Source organism: Chelonoidis abingdonii, chromosome 11 (genome assembly GCF_003597395.2).
Source record: "Chelonoidis abingdonii isolate Lonesome George chromosome 11, CheloAbing_2.0, whole genome shotgun sequence".
NCBI lineage: Eukaryota > Metazoa > Chordata > Testudines > Testudinidae > Chelonoidis > Chelonoidis abingdonii.
The window spans coordinates 47,761,368-47,785,318 of record NC_133779.1 but is presented as its reverse complement, the minus strand read 5'-3'; the positions used below and the strand labels follow the sequence as shown (position 1 = coordinate 47,785,318).

At 45.2% G+C, this 23,951-nt stretch overlaps 1 long non-coding RNA gene across 2 annotated transcripts in view; it reads left to right on the top strand.

Annotated features, from left to right (window-relative positions):
• The window catches only part of LOC142047529 (uncharacterized), a 61,794-nt gene extending 41,532 nt beyond the window's left edge, over positions 1-20,262 (top strand). For both annotated transcript variants that reach the window (XR_012656845.1, XR_012656846.1), the window contains exons 3-4: positions 11,605-11,689; positions 19,917-20,262. This is a non-coding gene — a long non-coding RNA (uncharacterized LOC142047529). The remainder of the gene's footprint in view (positions 1-11,604; positions 11,690-19,916) is intronic.
• Positions 20,263-23,951: the final 3,689 nt, after the last annotated feature.

The window sequence follows — 23,951 nt, the reverse complement described above, 5'->3', positions numbered from 1 at the left end:
AAGTTTGACCTCTGAGAAAGGTTGGGGTGGGAAGGGAAAGGGAGATGGGAATGGACTGAAGTCTGGATCTGACCCACAGACAGTACTTTTATTAATGAAGCACAGCTGAAGCAGGTTCTGTGCCAGCGGCCTCACTTGATTCACAAACTCCTCATTGTTTTAGAGTTGGTTCAGCTCGGTTTTTCCCTCCCCAGCCCCCCTTCCTCCTTCTTTCCTCTTTTCTCTCCCTCACACAAAGATGTCAGTGTGCTGGGGACTTGGCGTCAACAGTGTTATTTGGGCCAAAAAAAAAGGGAAAGAAAAAGAAGAAACAAGCCAAGGTGAAGAGGCTTAAATCAGCTTAGCCCAAATGCCAATTAAAACTGAAGAGGATTAGCCCTTGCGAGGGGAAGAATAGAATGTCATTGTACCCTGAGGAGCCTGTGTGTGGTTCCCCCCCCTACGCCCACCCCCAAGTCTATCTCACTCAAATTCTTTCTGTCAATTGTCATCTTTTTCCTATCTTGATTGGGATGGAGAGATGCATGGGGCCCACTTCCTCATGGTTGGAGCTCTGCCAATGCACCCCAACCTAGAAAATGGAAGTGTACGAATTAAGTGCGAAGCTGGAGATTCTACCAGTTAAAAGGGGAATTTTTAAAAAAATGTCTGCGTACATTCTCGTGCATCTCAGCTTTGAGGTTGACTGGATGACTGTGCTTAGTCTGACCTGTTTGCCACTGAACAATCCCTGCCCCAAACCACCCTGCTTTTAGATGCCAAGCTCTTAGCCTCAATGATATCTCATGGCAATGAGTTCACCCCGACCCTGCGCAATTCACCGGTGGAACAGGTGACAATATCTCATTGTTAGGGTGACAGCATCTGGGAATGTGAAAGACCTTTGACACTGATGTCTTGGCATCAGTTCAAAATTATTTATTTTATTAGAATTTGGGTAGCATCTAATGGGGCCCTTATCTCAATTGGGGTATTTATGTTTGGTGCTGGAGGCATGTAACCCACTGGTGACTGTGTGTTCTAGGTCCCCCTTTGTACCAATCCACAGAGGTTATGAGCTATTTCAGTCAACCCCCCTCCCCCCCAAAGAGAGTTGGCTCTTTAGCACAAGTTCAAGTCCATCATGTTTTTGGCTCTGGAGGTCCCCAGTTCAAACCCTGGTGCGTTGGCTAAGACAGCAGCCATCACACACACACACATAATGAGAGACAGTCTCAATCTTATTCTGGGTTTCTCATTGCATAGACACAGGAGAAGAGCTGTCACATAGATACGGAGCCAAATCCTCAGTTGTTTAAAAAATGGTTAGGGGTATGGAACAGCTTCCATATGAGGAGAAATTAATAAGATTTGGACTTTATGGCTTGGAAAAGAGATGACCAAGGGGGGATATGCTAGAGGTCTATAAAATCATAACTGGTGTGGAGAAAGTAAATAAGGAAGTGTTGTTTACTCCTTCTCCTAACACAAGAACTAGGGGTCACCCAACGAAATGAATAGGCAGCAGGTTTAAAACAAACAAAAGGAAGTATTTCTTCACACAATGCACTGTCAACCTGTGGAACTCCTTGCCAGAGGATGTTATGAAGGCCAAGACTATAATAGAGTTCAAAAAAGGGCTAGATAAGTTCATGGAGGACAGGTCCATCAATGGCTATTAGCCAGGATGGGCAGGGATGATGTCCCTAGTCTCTGTTTGCCAGAACCTGGGAATGGACAGCTTGATTCCCTGTTCTGTTCATTCCCTCTGGGGCACCTGGCATTGGTCACTGTCGGAAGACAGGATACTGGGCTAGATGGGCCTTTGGTCTGACCCAGTCTGGCCATTCGTATGTTCTTATGTTGCAAGTCAACACAGCTCCATTGACTTCAATGGAGCTATGCCAATTTAGATCAGCCGAGGAGCTGTCCAGCTCTCTCTACTAATGGAGCAGTAAGTTGCTTGGTATTGGATAGAAGAAAATCATCTGACCCAGATGGTTTCATACTATCTGGAGAGAAAGCATGGCCTTGTGTTTAATGCAGAGGACGTGGTGTAAGGAAGGAAAGGTTCTTTTCCTGGCTTTGCCACAGACATTCTCTGTGCCCTGGGTGTGACTTCACTTTGCTGATCTGTGCCTTGGTTTCCCCATCTGTGAGGTGATCATAGTAACATCTCAGGGGGCTTTAGTTCTAGAAGGGTAAAGGATTGTTAGTCAAGCAAGACTAGCCAGAGCATGGTGTTTTTGAAAAGATACCCAAGATAGATGTAAAGATTTCAAACGATGGAGAATCTACCATGTCCTCTGGGAAACTGTTCCAATGGTTAATTACCATCACTGTTAATAGTCTGTCCCTTATTTCTAGCCGGTATTTACTTTAACTTCTGTTTCCAGCCATCGGCTTTTTTTATGCCTTTGCCTGCCAAAGTTAAAGAGCCCTCTTCTATCAAAAAATCTTCTTATGCAGGTACTTGGAGAAACCAAATGTCTATTATAAAGGAAAGCTGAGATTTTTCCCATGGATCCTAACACCTGTTTGACCCCAATTGGAAAGGCCTAGGATGGATATTAGTCCTGCTCAGGTATGCCTGCTGAAGGCTGACTTTTCACCCAGTGCACCATTAGCCTGTAGAACTCATTGCCACATGATGTAACTGAGGCCAAGAGCGTAGCAGGATTAAACCATCAATCAAAAACTAGGTTTTTATCTGAGTAACCAGACTCTACGGAGTCACAACAAGATGACTTAAAAAGCCCCCAGCGTTTGGGAAGGGATTATAAATCATCTTTCTTCAGGGAGTGAAACAGCCTCTCACTAGGAGGCAGGTTATTCCATAGCTGCTGACTTAATTTTTCTATTACATCAGCAACAAGAGACTTTAGGAACAATCATGGTCCCATTGTGCAAGACGGGCCGTGCCTGAAGGGGCTACAACCTGGATAGGCAAAGTGTTGGAAGAGAAACAGAGGGCAAGTGTCTCATCTAAGAACATGACCAGGGGGATTAGAACCCAGGTCTCCTGAGTAGTAGTTCAGGGGCTTGTCCAGTGGGCCACACTGCAGCTCTCCTCTGAAGCAGCTGGCACCTGCTGCTGTTGGAGCCAGGTTACTGGGCAAGATGGACCCATGGGCCCGATCCAATCTGGCACCCTCAATTCCCGTGAATGTCTGAGAGTCCAGGGCACACAGCGTTTTGCAGGGTGAATGAGGATGACTAGAACAACACAGACTCTTCTTCTCCACAAAGTGGCTTCATGTAAACACAGTGGGGAGGGCTCAGTTAGCTTGATTTATCCCCCTCTGCGCTTCCTTCCCCTCTTTTTTTCATAGCCTTGTTCCAGCTGAAGTCAGAGGCAGCCATTTTGTGTGCTGGGTGGCACTCTGAATGAGAGCTGGGTTTAATATGCTGGACTCTGTGGCTAGTACCATACAGGGCGTTATTCAGCTCTCCTCTCCTCAAGCAGCTAGCAAATCCGTTTTTCTCTTCGGCCTGGAGAGCCAAAGGTGGCATCTGGGAGCAGCCGTTGCAATGGGTGGGGGGGATAGATCAGTTGTTTGAGCATTAGCTTGCTAAACACAGGGTTGTGAGTTCAATCCTTGAGAGGGCTACTTAGGGATCTGGGGCAAAACCAGTATTTGGTCCTGCTAGTGAAGGCAGCAAGCTGGACTCAATGACCCTTTAAAGTCCCTTCCAGTTCTATGAGCTAGGTATATCTCCATACATTATTATAATGTGTGCATTTATACACACACTCATGTACCATCTGGGAGCAAACAGAGGACTGAATGGTGCAGTATCCAGCATATGGGAATAAGGGGAAGAATCTCTCACATACATACTGGGAGATTTTTTCCCCCAGTTTTGTGCCATTGGCTGTCTTGGTTTGAGTCTTAAACTACCAAATCCCATAGCTCCATGTTTGCATGAGAGTGCATCATTGGGGCCAAAACACTCCTTTCTATTCCTGAGCAAATCACCTTCCAGAGAGGTGTAAGGATCTGAAGCTATAAGCCTGTGCTACAAGTGGCACAATCTGCAGGCCACAGTCAGAGAGGTGGAATAGATCCTTCGCTCTTCTGCTTCTCATTAGTCTTTATGCTCTTACCACTAGGGAACACTTCTTCCAAATGTCTTACCTTTTGGCTTGTTGTCAGTACAATAACTGCTCACTAACTGGCAACATTTCAGCGATGCTTGATACAGAAGACTTAGTTGCCCTCGAGGTGTGTGTGTGTGGGGAGCATTGCTCCAGGGATATCTCTTGCTCTTATGGCAGAGGAGCAGGACCCAGGAGACCTTGGTAACATTCTCGGCTGTGGTGCTGGTTTGCACTGAGTTTGGCCAAGGTTTGCAGAAGAGCTTGGCGTGCTGGGTGCTGCACTGTTTTGAAACATTGGGTCCCAGTGGTGGGTGGTGAACATTGGGAAATCTGGCCCTGAGCACTTTTGGGAAATGCCGAGGCAGTTCTTTGGGTGAAAATAATGCCAAACTAGTTAAAAACTAGCACTAGCTCTTCGAAATTTTGCAATCAATTTTTGGTTGAAAAATGCCCCCCCCCCCCATATTTTTACAAAATTCAAAAATGAAAAACTTTCAGTGTTTGGTTTTGCCTGTTATTTCCTCCCCTCCTTTTTTTTTTTTTTTTTTTTTTTAAGAGGCAAAATGTGGCGGGTAAGTGGGTTAAAACCAACAAAAAATTCTTCTCCCGAGTGGCTGCGGTGTGGCAGTGTAACCAGAGCCCAATTTGTGCCAACTGGAGAGTGGTGATCTAGGCCTGGCACTGGCCCCGAATTGCCATGGGACCTCGGGGAAGTTACTTCAGCTTCCCTGTTTGTAAAATGGGCACAGCAATACTTGCCCACCTTTGTAAAGCACCGTCAGACTTGCAGATCAAAGGTTCCCTAGAAGTGCCACACATCCTTATTGGTAATCATTTTCCTGCCAAGACCGCTGTCCCCCTTCAGCAGTGCTCCAGACTGGTTAATATTCTGGCCATGGCTTCCCTCTGGCTTTGGTGTGTCGGAGAATAGTACTCTCAGCTTGTCCTTAAGAGCCTCCTTATTCCTCTGTCCATCCTAGGTACTTACTACTGTAATATCCGAGCACCTCACAACACTGTCAGCCCTGGTGGGGCTTGTCTACACATGCACGTTATTCCAGAATGGGGAGTGAATTGAAAAGCAGACTAGCTCTTCCAGAATAACACCAGGTGTGGACACACTCAATTCAGAATAAATGCTTGAGAGAAAAACTTAATCCAGTTTGGATTAAGGCACTCTTACGTGTAGACAAACCCTAAGTGACTTGCTCAAGATCATCTGGGGAATCTGTGCAGAGGGGGGCATTAAACCTTGGTTGCTTAAGTCTTGCTTGACTGCTCTAACTACTAGTCTGTCTTTCACTCATGCTCACTAGAGATTTACTACTAAAATGGGCCCATTCAAATCCAGGAAACTCAGACTGCAGGCAAAACCCTGAATTTAAAATAAAAAGAAAGGGCATTTCAGTGGTGCCTTTTAAATGATGAAAGCAATATACCCTTTCCTCAGACAGATACCAGTGAGAGCCGAGTAATTCCACTGAAGTCAATGCTTGATTTTTAGAGCTGGTGGAAATATTTTTAACAAAAAATGTTCAAGGAAAGAGTGGGGAGGGGGAAAAAGGCCTTTTGACCAATAGAGAAAAATGTTTCACTTTTTGGTTGAAATTTTACAGTTTTTAGTTGACAAATGGGTCAAAAAGTGTTTTTGGTAAAAACTTTGTTTTACAAACCAAAAATGTATCCTGAAAACAGGTTTTGCAAACCAAACGTGCTTCAGTTTCTTTCCCTTTTCCCGCTTTCCTTTCTGAATAACTGAAAGTTTTACACTGGAAATGGCAAAAAATGAAAGTTTTTTTTTTTTTAAAATTCCATGCAAAAAAATATCCTTGGCATTTTTCGATCATGTCTACTGATTCTCCTCTAGCTTATGCCAGTTTGCATTAGGCGTTATCCCAATAAAGTCGGTGGAGCTGTAATGGTTTGAGATCAGCATTAAGGTGATGCTGTCATTTTTTCAGATCGCTCAATGGTTTGGCGTTCATTCCAAAGCTCCAAGCAGAGGGAGGGGAGAGCAGTGGGGACTGCTGCAGAAATGTCTGTGCATCGTATGAACCCTCTGAGTCCCTGCATGTCTTCTGGGGTGTTCTCAATGTACTAACGAGGTTGTCCAAAAAGCATGGATGGGGGAGAGTAAAGGGGGTCCTTGGGAAGGAAATTAGGAGGACTAGGTATTCTCACAAAAAGCTCTTTGACTCTGGAATTTACTTTGGCTGATAGTTGGCCAGAGTCTTGTCTTGCACTTTGTTCGTGATGTGAGATGCCTCTTTTTAGCCAGCATTTCCCTAAGTATGGGTTTTGGGAACCCCCCCCTCAAGGCATCACAGAAGGGCAGCGGTTTAGTTACTGACTAAAGTGTTTTTGCCATCAGGGGATCCAGGATTTAGCTGAGTCTGAATGTTGACCATGCCGTGAATTTCTATCCTGGTGTTAGTGTTATTTATTGAGCACCGGTGTGTATTGTGCCTGCAACTATTATATATTTACCACAGCACTCAGTGCATGCTTGGTGCTCTCGAGGGTCTCACAGTCGGAAGAGGGACAGAAAGTTGGGGGAAGGGGAAAGATGGGCAGTTTAGATCCAAGTCAACTTGATTCAGCATGGGTGGTGGGGTAGAGGTGGATCTTCAAGAGGGACTTGAATGTGGATGGTGGAGGGGATAGAGCTGATTGAAAATCCTTTTTTTAACACGCACGCACGCACACACAGAAATTTTCAACAAATGCTCCGAAATGTTCCATGGAAATTGTTGAGTTTTCCGCCAGACGCTTGAAACCCAAAAGTTTCCATCCCAGAAATTCAAAAGCTGAAAGATTTCCGCTGAAAACCAACAAGATTTCAGCTAAGAACTCAAAGTCTAAAGATTTCGGCCAATAACAGAGAGAGGTTTTGGTCTTCAGGCCAAATCTGGTGTTCGGCAGAAAGATTTTGACGAGAAACAAGACTTCCCATGGGAAGCAGATGCTGTCTGTCAAAACCCAATTTTTCCTTCCATAAGCCATTTTGATGGAAAAATTTTGTCTCTCCCTACTAGGGGACCTTGTGGATGAGCTTGGGGTGGCGGGGGTTGTACCATGCTTACAAGGTTGTGTGAAACAAGGCAGGAAGGTGACGGTATGAAAATCTGACTAATGGGAAGATGAGGTTGGGAGCATTGCTGGGACAAAGGTGAGGGGTAGCGACGCAGAGATTGACTGGGAAGGCAGAGCTTTGACAGTGGTGAAAAGATTAAATTTGATGAGATCATCTGGGAAGCCATCGAAGGAGGCACGAGATCCTTTATTCATTTCTAGCTTGAATTCAAAGTCCTAATCTACAAGGCCCTTGGAGGGTTGGTCCCAGGTTACACCAGAACACCTCTCTGAGAAGACTTTTCTCTTGTTCAAGGCATTTCCCCACACTGAATAAAAGAAAGAAGTACAAGGGGGAAAAAATACATTGGGAATGTGGGAAATGCAAGAAAGTTTAGCTCCTTCCTGGGACCCGATTATCCACCTTCAGTTGTTCAATGTTGGGATGTCCCAGTGCCAGGAACCTTAAAAGTATGAAAGAGAGACACTGTGGTTGGCTAGGTCTTGTGGATGCATGTCATGGACTGAGGGATGGAACGGTAGATGCTATGGATGGAAGGATGCTGGCGGGGATCTGCTGGGGGAGGGGAAAGCGAGCGAGAGAGCAGAAGCTACTACTGGATGGCTTGAGGTGCACATAGCAAGACTCTGTAACTATGGTCCCCTGCTCCATCTTGCCCCCCCCCCATTGTTTGTCTTAAATGATTGGCTTATGAGGGCTACAGGACAGGCCTACTCTCCCTAGTGTTTGTACAGCACCTAGCGCAATGGAGCTCCCTGATCCTGACCTAGGACCATCTGGGGTCCACCATGACCCTTCCAAATGATACCTGCATTGGATGCTGGAGAGATCTCAGGCACTTGAGGGGGGCTCTTCTTTCACTAGGGTTCAGCAACAGAGAGACGCGAATGCTGACCGAGCTGGTAGGAGGAAAAAATGTGTGAGCGGAAAGGATCCGCTGCCTCCACTCATGCCGAGGAAGGTGGGGGCCAGTTGGTGGGAAGAGAGGGTAGGGGAAAGAAAGAAGCATTTCTCTTTGGAAAACATTCATGCCACCAACATCCGAGTGCCCGGCCCTCCTGCCTTTGGTGCCAGCCAGAATCCAGGGAGTGGGGCAGAGTGCCACGCTGTAGCTGCCGTGTAATTTATGATATGAGAGGCCGCCATTGTCTGGGCCCATCCTGTATTTTTCTTAGGGCTCTGCCTCTCTTCCCAGACCCCTGCTGCGCTCCTGCTACTGTACGGTTGCTATGTGACACGCTCCCTGTGCCGTCACTATGCGGGGAACGGCTGGGGAGGGGTGATGGCTGCTGCTAGACCCATCTGGATCCTGAGGCCTGCCTCCCAACAGACTAGCCCGAACTTGGCCCCCGTGACGCCCAGAGGGCCTGGGAATGGGTCTTTGCCTCCCCTCAAGTTCATGGCCAAGGGAGGTCAGTTGACAAGGGGAGGAGGGGGTGGGGGGGAGGGAGTTGGGCATTTGACTCAATTCTCCCTTCTCTACAGCCATTCAGCTCTGTCAGTGTCCCCGCTGCATATTGATCCCTCCGTCCCTTTCTCCCGCTGACATGTGCGCACATAAATAAATTACCCCCACCGCGTGAGTGTGGAACAATCTGTCCCCTAAACTCTATTCATCTCCAGACAGGCCCCATTATTCCCCCGATTAAAGCTGCCGGAGTACTTTGCAAGGGATACTGTTACTCTGTCAAACTGTAAATAAGACACTAAAAATAAAAGGAGCTAGCGAGAGAGAGAAGAGAAAAGCTAGACTAATGCCTGCTGCTAGGGAAACCGAATGAATCCCTAATGACCGCTGTGTACAAACTGCAAATAATGAAGCGAAACTGACAAACGGGCCCTGGTCTGTTTGCGAGGAGCTGTTTGTTCTGGGAGTCTCAATGAGATCCTAGTTTTAGAGCAGCCATGTCGCCAGCAGGGCCCTGGTCTTCTGCATTTCTCTTCTCTTTGCCCTTTTTTCACCCCTTCATCTGGACCAAAAAAAAAAAGGGGGGGTACTCTTGTAAACTTTCTGCCTTCCACTCCCCGCAGTGGCTGAGATGAGATCTTGACCAATTTCCTTCCACCCCGCCACTACTAAATTGCCCCAAATCCTGTCTCAGCCCTTGCTTCAGGGACTGTGGGAAGAATCCTGCTCTCTGGTGGTGACTCTGGGTTCGTTTTGGCTGATGGGGGCTCACGGCAAAATGTCTGTCATTTGTTACCCTAGAATGACCTGCACAATAAACAGCCCTGAATAGTTTGCTTGTCCTGGGATATTGTTGTCATTGTTAGGTGCTCTCTTGCTGATGGGTCCATCCTCTTTCTTGATGCTTCGTTGATGTCTTGCTCATGTGCACAGGGTCTAATCACCAGATTTGGGGTTGGGAAGAAATTTTCCTCCCCATCAGATAGGCAAGGATCTTAGGGTGGGTTTTTTTGCCCTCTGAGCACTCTCTAAGGGTAGTGAAGCACCTAAATACCTTTGGGGATCTGGATCTATGAATCTCTAATGTCACAGATCCCCATTCCAGATCACTGTTACATTTGGGAATAGTTTTAATTTTCAATATATTTTAAAAAAAATTTTTAGTGTGAATTTATAGTGAGATCAATCGACTCATCTTGAGCAGTAGGATGGTGTAGTCTAGTCCAGTGGTTTTCAGACTTTTGCACACCCCTCTGGCTTTTAGCTGGGATCTAACCAGATCTGTCCACCTAATTAGTGATCGTGGAGTCATGAGAGGTAGTTCTCCTCCCAGCTGTGCTGTAGGTGAGTTGAGGTGGATTGCATTACAAAATGTGCCCTGTTACAAAAAGCCTCTTGTGTATCAATAATTTTTTCTCCCTAGCTCAGTTTTCCCCACCTGCAAAACGGGGAGATTTACCTCACAGCAGATGAATTTATTCATGTGCGAAACCATCCTTGGCTCTGCAGATGTTTAGAGAAAAGGCAAAGTGGTATTAGAGGTGGTCTTGATTTCGGTGCAGTTTTGAACCTCTTCTAGATTCCAGTGGTGGTTTGTTTCGGATCGATCTTGGATTGTTATATAATCCACAGGCCGTTAGCCTCCTCCCCCCAAGTTCCACACACAGAGAAAAAAGCTGCTGGTCCATTAGAAAGAGAATGATCCATATTCTGCTCATCAGCTTCAGCAAAAGGCCTCAGAGGATTTTTTCTTCTCCAGCTCCCACTCCATCAAAGCCCTGGAGTACTGACCCTCTAAGTGACTTGCCAAAGACAATTAAGGGAAACTTGGGCTAGCTCTGGGAATTGGAACCCAGTTCTCCAAGGTCCTAAAGGAGTTCCTGACCCACAAGTCCATTCTTCATAAGGACATAAGATCAGCCATGTTGTGTCAGCCCAATAGTCCATCTAGCGCAGTATGCTGTCTCTGACGGTGGCCAGTGCCAGATGATTCTGGCAAGCCCAGGTTTAGGGAAACCTGGAGCATGGGGTTGCATCCCTGACCATTTTGGCAAATAGCCATTGAGAGATAAGTTAATGGAGGATGGATTCAATTCTTTTTCTGGATGCCAATCCACTGGGGATAGCTCCCTGAGCCAAACAGGGTGGAGTGATGTGGCCCTGGACTCGGCTGGCGCTTGTCCGCAAACAGCACAGGGGAAGGTGTAAAGGGACTTTGAACCAGAGCAGTGTGCTCACTTGAGGGAAGGGCAAACTGATTTTTTCCAGAGAGCTGAAAAATTTGAGTGGCCCTAATGACCCTGGCTTGAAAAAGTGCCTTTGACTTTAAATGCCGAGCGTGATTCGTTATGTTGCCCTGCACCTTTGCTTTGGGGTAGATGAGAGCACAAGAGGAACGTTGCCCATTCTCATTCAATAGCTTATTGTGCTCACTTTGCACTGGTGCAAATGAAGTGTGCAAGGCACAAGGCAACAGTGAATCAGGCCCATAGGCTGACACATGGTAACTAACATGAGGTAAAAACCTAATGAAGATAAGGCCGTTTGTACTTTTTACATGAGTCAGCAAGTCAAGATGAATCCTTTGCATCTCCATAGTCTTTACCTGGACCTGCTAACTGGAGTGACTGCAGTTCTTTTGGAAATTTAAGTGCTTGAAATCTAGAGAAACCTCTCCTGGTGAGATTTTTTCAGTCTGGTTTCCAAATATCAGGGTTTGATTCTCCTCTCACTTAAACTGGTTTCATATCAGTGTAAAGGCATTTACTTAAATGGAGCCTCTCTGGATTTACACTGGTGTGAGAAGGGAGTCAGTCTCCTTACTTCTTAGTATTTTTTTATATTTATGCTACTGGATTCTGATTTCATTCACACCAATGTAAATTAGGACTAACTCCGTTGAAGTCAATGGAGCTGCCAGTATAAATCTAATGCAAATGAGAAGTGTTTCATACCTATAAAATAATAAAACTGTACAACCATTCTCTGAGGTACGTCACTATTATTACTCTTATTTTACAGATGGGGAAACTGAGGCATGGAGAGGGGACTGCACTTGCTCAAGACTCATGGCAGATCCTGGGATTAAAACCTGCCTTTCACTCCTGTAAGTCTGTCTGCTAGACCACGTTGCCTGTCTAAACAGCTGGCCAGAGCCACAGCTGCTGTAAAGTCCAGAGCAGAGCTGATACCATCATAGTTACACCTGTTTACACCACTCAGCGACCTGGCCCACAGTAACTTTTTGAGATCAGCCCATTTCGGCTTGCGTCTGAGAACGTGCTGACCATTTTCAGGCCATTCTGGAAGAGGGGATCATCTCTGGAGCTATGCTGCTCAAAGCCAGCCCGTTTCCCTTGCGGCATCTTAGCATTCTGTCTCGTGGCCCTATGTGTCACGTTGGGTTGCGCTGATATCCGCTGAGTGTGACTTCACATGCTATGAGCATATCAGTGCCAGCAGCCCGGCTTCTGTGCGAGGGGCAGTGTGTTCCTTTGTGCTGGTCCTTCTTTAAGCAGCTCTGATCAGGTCACCTGTCAGTTAGGGTGGATGATGGGCACAGCCACACATTGAAACTGTTGCAAATTGCTTTGAGAGGAGGAACATCGGGGAAGCATTAGCATGTGCTTAGTCAGCCCAAACGCCACTGCTTAATTTGTAGGCTTGCTGCCTCTGTTATGAAGGTAAAAAATTACTTGAGCTCCAGCACCTTTTTCATTACAAGTTAAGCCCCGCCAGACACCCCAGTGGGGATGGACAGGGGGTGGGGACGTACAGTCACAAGAGTGCAGAGGCCCAATACTTCAAACCCTCTGCAGGCTGAGCACCCATGGACAGCGCTGGGAGTTCTGTGCGTTCTAGAGTGATCAGACAGCAAGGGTGAAAAATTGGGACAGAGGGTGGAGGGTAATAGGAACCTATATGAGAAAAAAACCCAAATATCAGGACTGTCCCTATAAAATCAGGACATCTGGTCACCCTAGTGTGTTCAGGGCTTACAGGAACTTAAGTCATTTGAAAGCTTGCCTCTTTCACCGGGAGAGGTTGGTTGAATAAAAGATATGACCTCCGCCCACTCTCACGCTCAGGAGCTATTAAAATCTTTTCCCCAACTCGGCCACTGACCTGCTGTGTGACTTCAGGCAAGTCACTTTCCCCTTTCTGTGCCTCACTTTACCTCTCCATGAAACCTCTCTTTTCCCTTGTAAGACACTTTTAGCCTTAATTGTTAAATGACATTGACTTTGTTTATAGACACAAGCTGTATCACTTTAACCATTCCAGTACAGTTAAAGCAATGCAACCCCCCCATAGCATGGCTGCAGCTATTTAGGTATACAAATGCTTAAACCAATACAGCTATTCATAGAATATCAGGGTTGGAAGGGACCTCAGGAAGTCATCTAGTCCAACCCCCTACTCAAAGCAGGCCAATCCTCAGACAGATTTTTTACCTCAGTTCCCTAAATGGCCCCCTCAAGGATTGAACTCACAACATTGGGTTTAGCAGGCAAATGCTCAAACCACTATGGGAAGAGGAATACTGGTGCCTTGGTCTAAAAAAATCACCTTCTTATCTTACATAGTTATACTAGGCTAAAAATCGGCGCATAAGCTAGGCCTAAGTTCTATTGAAAATAGAACTTATAAGAACTTTACAAACACTTAGCCTGATTCGGTTCCCCTTCCCTTTAAAAAGTCTCTTACACCATTGCAAAGGGCATGCAAACTGAATGTAAGCTGCTACCAGATCAGAGTATACACCTATCTTGTACTGGGGTAAATGATTGCTCAAAGAGCAGGGCAATTAGAGAATCAGGATCACTAATTAAGCCTCAGGCTGCCCCTTTGTAAGAGTTACAGAGCAAACAGTTTACCTGCCTCTGAAATGCTTTTGTTTCTGGGAGGGGGCGAAACCTGGCAGGTGCTTAACAGTGCATAGTAACAGGAAGTGACGCAGAAAAGTATAATCAGTTGCAAGTGCTGGAGGAGTTTAGGGAGATGGGATGTAATTACCTGCACTGGATTTTGTGCCTTGTATGAAAGACTAAAATAACAATTAAACAAAATTAGATAGTCTAATTCTTTAAACTGGCTTCCAACTTTGTGCCCATAATCAGTTGTGGGTGCAATTGGGTGAGCACAGTGGTGGGTACAACTGATGGCTTTTAGAGCCCTAAATTATTATTACGGCAGTGCCTAGATGTGCAAATCAGGTTGGGGCCTGTTGTGTTAGGTGCTGTTCATATACATATTAAAAGACAGCTTGTAATCTAAGTAGTCTAGACAGAAGGAAAGGAAGTATCATCATCATCCTTGTTTTTATACACAGGGAGAAGTGAGACCAGGGGAAATCCTTGTGATTTGTCCAACATGTCACAAGCAGCCTGCGGTAGAGCCAGGATCTGAACCCAAATGCCAGCTCAGCTCTTTAATATCTCGAATACCTGATTGTACTGACCATTCAGGTAGCTAGATGCCTGCAGAACTGTGCCTGCCATTGATTGAGGCCCGAACAATTCATTGTTCTTGCAAAACCTGGGATGCCTTTAAAAAATCCAGCCCTACAATTCCACAGTTGGGAAGAGTTCATTCGTTTTTTCTGAATGAATCCGGCCCTTGGTTCAGGGATGATCAGTTTTTCCCCAATGTGTTTCTTGGGAAGGATAGTTTTTTTTTTCCCTTTTGTTTTGTTTTCTGACTGAAATGCCTCATGACTTGAAAGAGACATTCCTAGGACAATCCTTAAGCTTAATGGCATGTACGGAATTTCAAGCAGCAGCACGTAGATTCAAATCTCCCCTTTATTCTGAAGCAACATTTGGCTATTTGCTCTGGGGAGAACTCATAGTAGGAGCTAAGAAAACCCAGAGGAGCAAACTAGATAAAATGTTGATGTTTGGTGCCCTGTACAACCCATTTCTCCATGATCCAAGACAGTTTGTAGCAATGTTTCCAACTTTTATGATCCCTGATGCTGCTCTTAAAGTCCCAGCTCCTGGAGTCAGGTGATTAAGTAAAAATCTCAGCTTCTGATTGTTTTTTTTTTTTTAAAGTAAATTTCTAGCCCTTGTGGTTGCAAAGAAGATGCAACCCGTGAAGGATCCAGCACCGGAAAACAAGTAAAAAGAACCCTCACATTTATTTATTTTTCAAAATTCTCACAGTTTGAAAGCCCATATCAGGATTTCTGGGGGCGCTGGCTCATAATAGCTGAATGCTTGGAGTTTTCGCTATGCATCCAAAAATGAAGACTGAGCATCCACTCTTCTCTGGAAGACTCTTTTATTATTAATATGGCAAACAGAGGCCCTAACCCAAATCATTGTGCTAGTCTCTGTACAAACACACATAGATAAATGCAGAGTGTCTGTGGCCTGTTATTCTTATAATCTCAGGCCCTGATCCTAGAGAGACTTGCGCATGTGGTTAACTTCCTGCACTGTGACTAGTCCCATTGAAATCACATGGGTAATGCTCAGTACCCAGGTGCAGGTCTTTGCTGGGTCGGGGCCTGAATTGGTAGCATGGGAAAGAAGGACTCTTCTCCCTTTTTTATCAACTGTGGAGGGAAGCATAGAGACACCAAGGGCCAGATTTTTAAAGGATTTTGCCCCCTAACCATGCAGATACAAATTTGAAAGCTCTTACGCAGGTTTGGTGCCTAACTCCTATTGATATCAATGTGTGGTTAAGCACCTAAATGCCTTTGAAAATCTAGCCCTGTGGCTGAAATCCACGAAAGGGCTTAGGTGCCTGACTTCAAGACAGGGTTATAAACATAAGAACGGCAGCCATACTGGGTCGGACCAAAGGTCCATCTAGCCCAGTATCTGTCTTCTGACAGCGGACAGTTCCAGGTGTCCCAGAGGGAATGAACAGAACAGGGAATCATCAAGTGATCCATCACCTGTCGCCCATTCCCAGCTTTTGGCAAACAGAGGTTAGGGACACCATCCCTGTCCATCCTGGCTAATAGCCATTGATGCACCTATCCTCCATGAAGGTATCTAGTTCTTTTTTTGAACCCTGTTATAGTCTTGGCCTTCACAACATCCTCTGGCAAGGAGTTCCACAGATTGACTGTGCATTGGGTGAAGAAGTACTTCTTTTTGTTTGTTTTAAACCTGCTGCCTATTCATTTCATGGGGTGACCCTTAGTTCCTGTGTCAGGAGAAGGAGTAAATAACACTTCCTTACTTTCTCCACACCAGTCACGATTTCATAGACTTCTATATCATCTCCCTTTGGACCTCTCTTTTCTAAGCTGAAAAGTCCCTCTGGTATTCTCTCCTCGGATGGAAGCCGTTCCATACCCCTCATCATATTTGTCGCCCTTTTCTGTACCTTTTCCAAATTCAATGTATCTTTTTTGAGATGGGGTGACCACATCTGCATACAGTATTCCAGATGTGGGGATACCGTGGAGTTATATAGCACAACTCGATGCCAAACACCCTGAGAGGAGCAGGGTTTGGGCCACATCCCTCTCTTCAGCTGCTCCTCTTGGCTAGCTTAGGCACTGCCTGGTGTAGCATGCTGGCTTTTGGGGCTTCCATTCTGAAGCCCCCCTCACTCCCCATGCATTGTATAGAGAGCCTGGGCACCGAGCTCAAGGCTTGTGGATTCCACTGGGGGGCAAAGGCATCTAAAAGTTACAGGCTGTGATTTTCAGCCTGGCAACACTCGAGTCCCTTTGTGGGTTTGGGCATTAGGGCCTTCCCCAGGAAATGTGTAGGCAGGCTAGAGATTGATCCCAGAGCCCCGAAGCCCAGTTCCAGCACTTTAACAACAAGGCTAACCTTCCTTTCAAGGGCCTGGTCCTTTTCTATGCTTGAGGTTAGCATCTTCAACATCCTGTTTCAAAAAACCGATTCCTGACAGTGGCTAAATCAAAGAGGGACTCCCAGTGAATACACACGTACCAAGCAGTCATCAGAGATTGCCGGGGCAAAGAACTCTTTTTTGTTACAATCCCCTTCTTAAAGCAGATTGGAATACCTCCCTACTGTTCATGGGAGAGCAGGTAAGCCATTCATTTGAACGAACAGGTACATGTCATGCATCACAGCCAACCTGCGAAGCCCAGCCCTGGCATTGCACCAGAGGACTCAGAGGTTGATGTTCCATATTCCATAAAGTAGAGTAATTAAGAATTACTATTTGCGATGACTTCAAACAGAGTGACTCCAGGAAATAAGCCCCGTCTTTATAATTAGTGGGATTTCCTCTGTATCGGATGGAGGATTGATTTTTTTTTTTTTTTTTTTTTTTTTTTAAATCTGCTCACATGTTTTTGATTTGGGTGCTCGGCTCACTCGTACCAGCTGCTTCCACCCCCTGCTCCTTCCGATAAAGCCCTAGCAAAGGCGATTTCAGGGAGGCATGACCTGGCCTGAAGTCTAGGATTTTCTTTTTTGATTTGTATAACTTTTTAAAAAAGTCTCCATAATAATAATAATAGTTAATAATAAAAAATCAGCACATGCTCAGATCAAGATGCTTGCATTCCCCCCTGCTGTACCCCCTCCGTATGATCATTTCTGATTCATCTGCTATAAGACCTGTCCACAGCTTTGCACTGTCCTACACATCAGTGTGGGTCCCACACGCAAAATTTTGTTCTCTGTGTAAATCTAGTGTAATCCTGTTAACGTCAGTGAATTTAGTCCGTATCTGCCCCAGAGCAGCAGAGATCAGAATTTGAACTTTTGTCTGTAAAACATGTGGCAATCAATTGCGTAAGCCATAAGACACAACAAAATGACTGATGTGGGAAGAATTTGTTTCCAGGGCTATTGTCATAGAATCATAGAATATCAGGGTTGGAAGAGAGCTCAGGAGATATCTAGTCCCATCCCCTGCTCAAAGCAGGATCAATCACCAACGAAATCATCAAGTAGATAAGGCTTTAAATGCAGGTTCTGGTAACAGTTATTTATCATTGGTGCTACAGAAGCAACCAAAAATCAGGTCCCCATTGTGCTAGATGCTAGAAGAGTGCATAGAATGGAAATTGCATTTCATGGAAGATTTTGAGATTCAGATTAGGAACAAAACCTGCACATTTCAAAATTCTTCACAAAATGGAAATTCTGAAAAAAAAAATTCACTTCAAGTCAGTCAGAATGATTCATTTCTATTTTGACTTGTACAAATTGCCTAGGATCTAATGATAAGACTATAATACAAAAATTATTTTTTAAAAAAGGCTAAACCAAAAGTCATTTTGAAAGGGAAAAATTGAAATGTTTCCGGTTCAGTGTTGCTGGAACTATTTCCCCCCTTCTTTTTTCCCCCAACCTCAATGAAATTTCAATGGATTTGCCGCCATTTTTCCAAGCATTCTGATTGCGACAGAACTGCATTGTCCAATGGAAAACAAGGTCCATTGACGTTTTTCTGCCCAACTCTTCTGAGAGTGGTACGTGTCCAGAGGAGACAGTCTCTGTTCAATGTGTTTCCAATCTAATTAATCAAAGGATTATTGCCCCATTTTATAGAGGCACAGAGACATTAAGTAACTTGCCCAAGGTCACAAAGTGACTCAGATGAAGCTGGGAACTGAACTCGCAGCTCCTCGGACCCTCCTGTGGAGTCAGTTTCTTTGGAAGAGTGTTTGTGAAGCAGCATGGGCCGGTGGACAAGATGGCAGACTAGGAGACCTGGGTTCTGTTTCTGTCTCTTGCCTGCTGTGTGGTCTTGAGAAAGTTATTCCACCGCTCTATGCCTCAGTTTCCCCTCTGGCTCTTTGGTTCTGTTTGGATTGTAAGCTCTTTAGGACAGGGCTGTCTCTCACTATGTATCTACACGGTGTCCCCGTGCTACTGTATTAGAAAACAATAGTAAGTGGAAACAGTGATTTTTGAGCCAGTACATTATTTACTCTTAATATTCACAAAAGTCATTATTTATTATTCATGTTCATAGAAAGCAAATTGTCTGTTGGGGCAGCAGACACCTGCTTCCAATCGGACCGGAACCACCCCATGTGACCTCTGCATCCAATCAGAACAGCTGGACTATCGAGCTGTTACAATGAACCGCTCCAGGGCATGAGTTATTTGCGGGAAATTCTTGGATGGAACCTTCTGAGAAAAATGCAGATGGGGGGAAAAAGGGTAAAACGCAGGGAATACGTTCTTCATCCTGAGCTTGGCTCTGGTGGGAACAATCAGCAAGAGAGCACCAGGTCTCTGTGGCCGGATGCTGACCGTAGGAAAAGTCAGCACATGCCATAGCATCAGCTGGTGCCAGCTGGAATAGCTAGCTCCCAATGACTTCACCAGAGTTAAGCTTTATATCTCTGTTGCCGTAGTGCTGTCATTGTAGCTGCAGTGGTCCTGTGGGCCCAGGTGAAATTCATGGTACTTCAGTGGCTGTGTGAGGGACCCACTGGCTAAACAGTTCTTTCACTGTCCCTATGAATGGTGAAGAGGATCTTCAAGCCAGCCCTGCATAGGCTGGTTTGGAAGGCCAATATGGTCTGGCCAGCTGAAGCCATGTTTATATGACTCCAGTGGCCTTTTTGGACCCTTACAGGACGGGTGATCATATGGTTAAAGCATTGGGTTGGGACTCTTGAAATCTGGGTGACATTCCTGCCCACAGGTTCTTTGCATGCTCTTGGGCAAGTCATTTAATCTTTCTGTACCTCATTTTCCCAACTGTAAAAAGGGGATAATAATTTTCTCACCCCTTGTCTATTTAGCTTTTCAGGGCAGGGACTGTCAAAATATGTGACAGTACAGCCCCTAGCACAATGGGGATTTAGTGGATGATTTCAGCAAGTAGCATGGAATAGCACTGTGGGAAGGGCATAGGGCAAACTAATCCCTCTGGTGTATATCCTAAGATCCAAGCTTGGGAGATATTAGACTCCAGGCTGGAGTCCATAGGTAGGTACATAGAGTAGCAGTTTAGTATGTCCATGGCATTCCTCTTCCCTGTCTGGAGCGGTGTCGAACACAGATTGTATAATTAGAGAGCCAGTGGATACGTAACTGTACAATTATGCAAATAGTGATCAAAATCACTGTTTTCAGCAGAAATGCCTGAAGATCAAGACAGAAGCTTCATGCAACCTTAATTTAATCTGGTCCTGCAGGAGAAGGGAGGTCTGATATATGACCCTCATGCCTGCCTCGGTTTAGCAAGGATGGGGGGCAGGGAAAGACAGCAATGCTTTAGCATGCCAAGCAAGCCCCGCGGCATGGGTGGATAGGGAAAAAATGATCTTGAGATCCCTTTAATCTATTGGCAAAACATTTTTTTTTAAAAAAACTGGTGTTGATATTTATATTGTTTTTGTTTTCTTTCCTTCTGATTTGCAGGTGAAGGATGCAAGCCGGAAAGAAAGAATTTGATCATCAAAGAAATAAAGAGCAGCAAACTCCTAAAAACCTGGAAATCTGCGCTAATTGCTTCTGAATGTCTGTCTGAAAAATTATCAAATTGATGCCGTCGTGCTTTTTTTGACAGCCTGTCTGTTACAGTTTTTTTTAAATATTCATGCACAGAAATCTAATTACTAGGCAAATTTAATGATAATGAAATGAAGGCACCCTGTTCATATTTTCTCAGCCTCTGTCTTGTTCAGAATGTTTTGGTTTTTTTATGACTGCCTTTCTTGTACTTCAAAAAAAAAAATGCCAAAAATAAAATGTAGATTGCTGAAAATGTTTGTGGCGTCTTCATTTATAACGAAGTGGCAATTGCCAGCTGATTAGAGGAGTTTTGCAAAGATCGAATGAGACAAACCTGATCTGATCAGGCAGACGAAATAGTTTTGCCTTAAGATGGTTCTTAGAGGTCTTCACTGAGATGCAGGCCTCCTTGTGCTAAGCGATGGGCCTACCTGTAACAAGTGACAGGCTACTTGTCTTAGTTACTTGGGTCCCCTTAGCATATTTAGCCTTACAGCCCCCTGGGAGGTAGGACAGTGCTGTCATCCCCATTGTACAGATGGGAAAATAGAGGCACAGAGACGCTAAGGCCCAGACCATCAAAGAGATTTAGGTACCTGACTCCCATTTAAATCAATCAATGGGAGTTAGGCACCTAAATACCTTTGAAGAGCTGAACCTAGGTGACGTGGCAAAAGTCACACAAGACGCCTGCAGCAGGCTTGGGCCTCAAACACTGGCCTCGCAAGTCCAAGGCTAATTCCTTAACTGCTGACCCTTCCTTCCTATCAGTCCCTGCCCCTGAGAACCTTCATTCTAAAGCAAAGTGTCAGACAAAGGGGAAAACAGAGGCACACGGTGTCTCCCACAAAGTTGCATCTGAAGTCAGTCGTCAAGCACAGAAGAGCACCCATGTCTAGAGCCCTAACCACTGTGCCAGGCTGCTGCAACATACAATCATCTTAGCAACAGGGTTACTGGATGGATGTATGACATGTTTTCTTTGTAATGAGGAATCCTCCCTGTCACATGGAGGTCCAGTGTTCCGAACCCCCTGGCTCCCCCTATGTCAGATGGAACCAGCTGTAGCTCTGGTTGCATGATGCTTCATGGTGGCTTGAATCCTGACAACCGGGTTGGTTTGAGAATTTTATTAATAATGAACACAGGGGTGCTTTATCCTGCTATCATCCTATGATGCTTAACAAACAGCTGTCGTTCCAAAGGATCCCAAAGTGTGTGTGTGTGTGTGTGACAGAGAGAGAGAGAGAGAGTGAATATAGGAATCACTTTGCCCACTGCTGAAATTGCTTCATCCATCTCAGGGGTGGAACTTGTCAGGCAGCCTCGTATAACAGCATCCTACAGTGATGTACAACTGCTTAAATAAGGAAGGGGTATATGTGTGTATGATCGAAAGCTTATCTCTTTCCCCCACAGAAACTGGTCCAATAAAATATATTCCCTTCCCCACCTGGTCTTTTTAATATCCTGGGAGCGACATGGCTAAAATTAGGTTGCCAACAACAGTGATTTCCATGGAAGTTACAAGCCTTTGTGGATTTGGGTCTTATGATGAACAGGGCTGGAGCGTAAGACCCTTTTATGCTGCCTGAATGGTATAAAGGGGCTTCAGTGTAAATGAACATTTAAGTGAATGGAGTTCAGTTCCAGATCTGGAGTCTGGATTCAGGATTGTGGTTTAGACTCATTCCCACCTGTTGGCTAAGAATTCTGAACTTTCAGTGCAAGATTGGGCCAAGTTCCAGATGAACCTTGGGGAAGTTGGGAGGGAGGCTGGAGGATTTATAGCTTACCTGTGGAGCAGCTGGTAACATGCAGAGCAGCGGGCTGGTGCAGGGGTTCGGGCACTAGCCTCACACTTTGGAGAGCTAAGTTCAACTCCTGGCTCTGATACCAAGTGTATGAGCTTGGCCAAGTCACTGAACTCAGTTTTCCATCTGGACAATGGGGATTGTGGTACTGCCTTCCCTCACAAGGATAAACACACTAAAGCTTGTGTGATGGGGTAAGTACTTGAGCTATCTAGACAGACACAACACTGGTTATGGCGAAGAACCACGCAGAATTCACAGGATAGTGGGTGCAAAAACACCCATGAAGTTGCCATATGAACAGAAGCTGAGGGGTTTCAGCCAGCTCCATATGCAGAGACCTGCCAATATATTCAATATTGCAATGTACTTCCCTTAACACCCATGCTTGTAGTGACCGGAAATAAACACATGCTCTAAAACAAGGGTCCTGAGATACAGAATTGGGAGAGGGATTTGGATTAAAGTTTGAGTGTGCTTTGGCTTGTGGGTACCGTTGTGGCCAGCAATAGAGAGTAGCACACACTGCAAGGTTTGCTCTAGATCCAAAACTCAGCAGCCTGGGGGGGCTCAGAGTGATGCTTATGTAAAACAAACAGTGAGGAAAAGCAAGCTGATTGGCTTGATGGGCTCTCAATCACACAGAGAGACAAAGGTGGGACTTCCAAGCAAAGGGTTCTGGGTAGGAAATCCCTTTATAAAATGCCCTGGCTTAGGGCTTGCAGTCAGAGTTGTTGGAGGAAGGAGACTGTGGAGTTGTTGAAGTTCTGTGTTGGAAGACATTCCTTGGTTGGTGTGTTTGTTTTTTAACTTAGCCTTGTTATGATATTTTTCTAAGCTCTCCAAATTATGTCTTGCTACTCTAGTGGATGGCCTGGCTGTTGTAGTCTGTCTCAGACAGACTTCGTGTTGTGGGTCAGGCCTATCTCTGTTTAAATAATAAGCACAACAAATTGTAATTCAGCAGCAGAATTAGCATACAGATCCTCTGGTGAGTTTCTAGATCTTTAAAGCCAGAAGGAACCATTGTGATCATCCAGTCTGAATAGTGCAGGCCAGAGAACTTTATCCAAGAGTCCCTGCATTAAGCCTCTATCTTGTGGTGGAGCTAGAAGACATGTCCACAGAAAGATGTCTAATCTTGAATTTAAACACTTCAGATGACGGAGAATCTACCACATGCTTTGGGAAGTTTTCCAATGGTTACTTAGCATGACTGTTAGGAAGTAGCAGCTTATTTCTAGCCTGCATTTATCTAGCTTCAGGTTCCAGCTATTGGGATCTCTTTATGACTTTGTCTGCTAGATTAAAGAGTTTTCCACTACCAGAAATCTACTCCCTGTATAGGTAGGTACCTTTAAACAATGACTGAATCACCTCTCAAACCTTCATTTCTAAAATTACAGTTCACCGTACCTTAAAACAAAGCAAGGTGGCTGAAAAATCAATGTCTCTTCTGTTTGGATGGGTTTGGGGCTGGGATCTGTCTCTCATTCTGGTTCTATGTTAGCGTTAGTCTGTGGATTCCCACCAATGCAAGTGAATGCAGACTCTGCATTGTGAGAGCTGATTTCTGATCTTGGGTGGGGGTTTCCCATTCAGAGTATGACTTTACCTTAGGGAAATCAATGACTGAAGTCCAGGCACCTGATTCTGCTTTACCCTGCTCTTTGCCCAGTCATTCACAAGTGCAAAAAGCTAACATTCTGACCTGCTATCATTTTATACTGCTTCACACTATGGAAATGACTGCAGGAGGTGCAGGGTGCTGGAGAATCAGGTCCAGGAGGTTGTGATCCTGGATATCAGGGCTTGAAAGTGATTATTTATCATTAATATTGCAGTAGAATTCGGGGACCTCAAGTGAGATCATGTCCCAATTGTGCCAGGTAGTGCACATCCTCATGGAAAGAGACAATTCCTGCCCTCTAGAGTTTACAATCTAAATGGACAGCACAGAGGAGAGAAGGTATTCTAGTTCAGATTGGGAAACTGAGGCCCAGAGAGATTTAAGTGAACTGCCCCAGATGACGCAGGGCATTAGTAACAGAGCCAGGAACTGAGTGTAGATCTCGTGAGTCCAACACCAATTCCTTAACTACAAGGCTACCCTTCCTCTCTGGCTGGG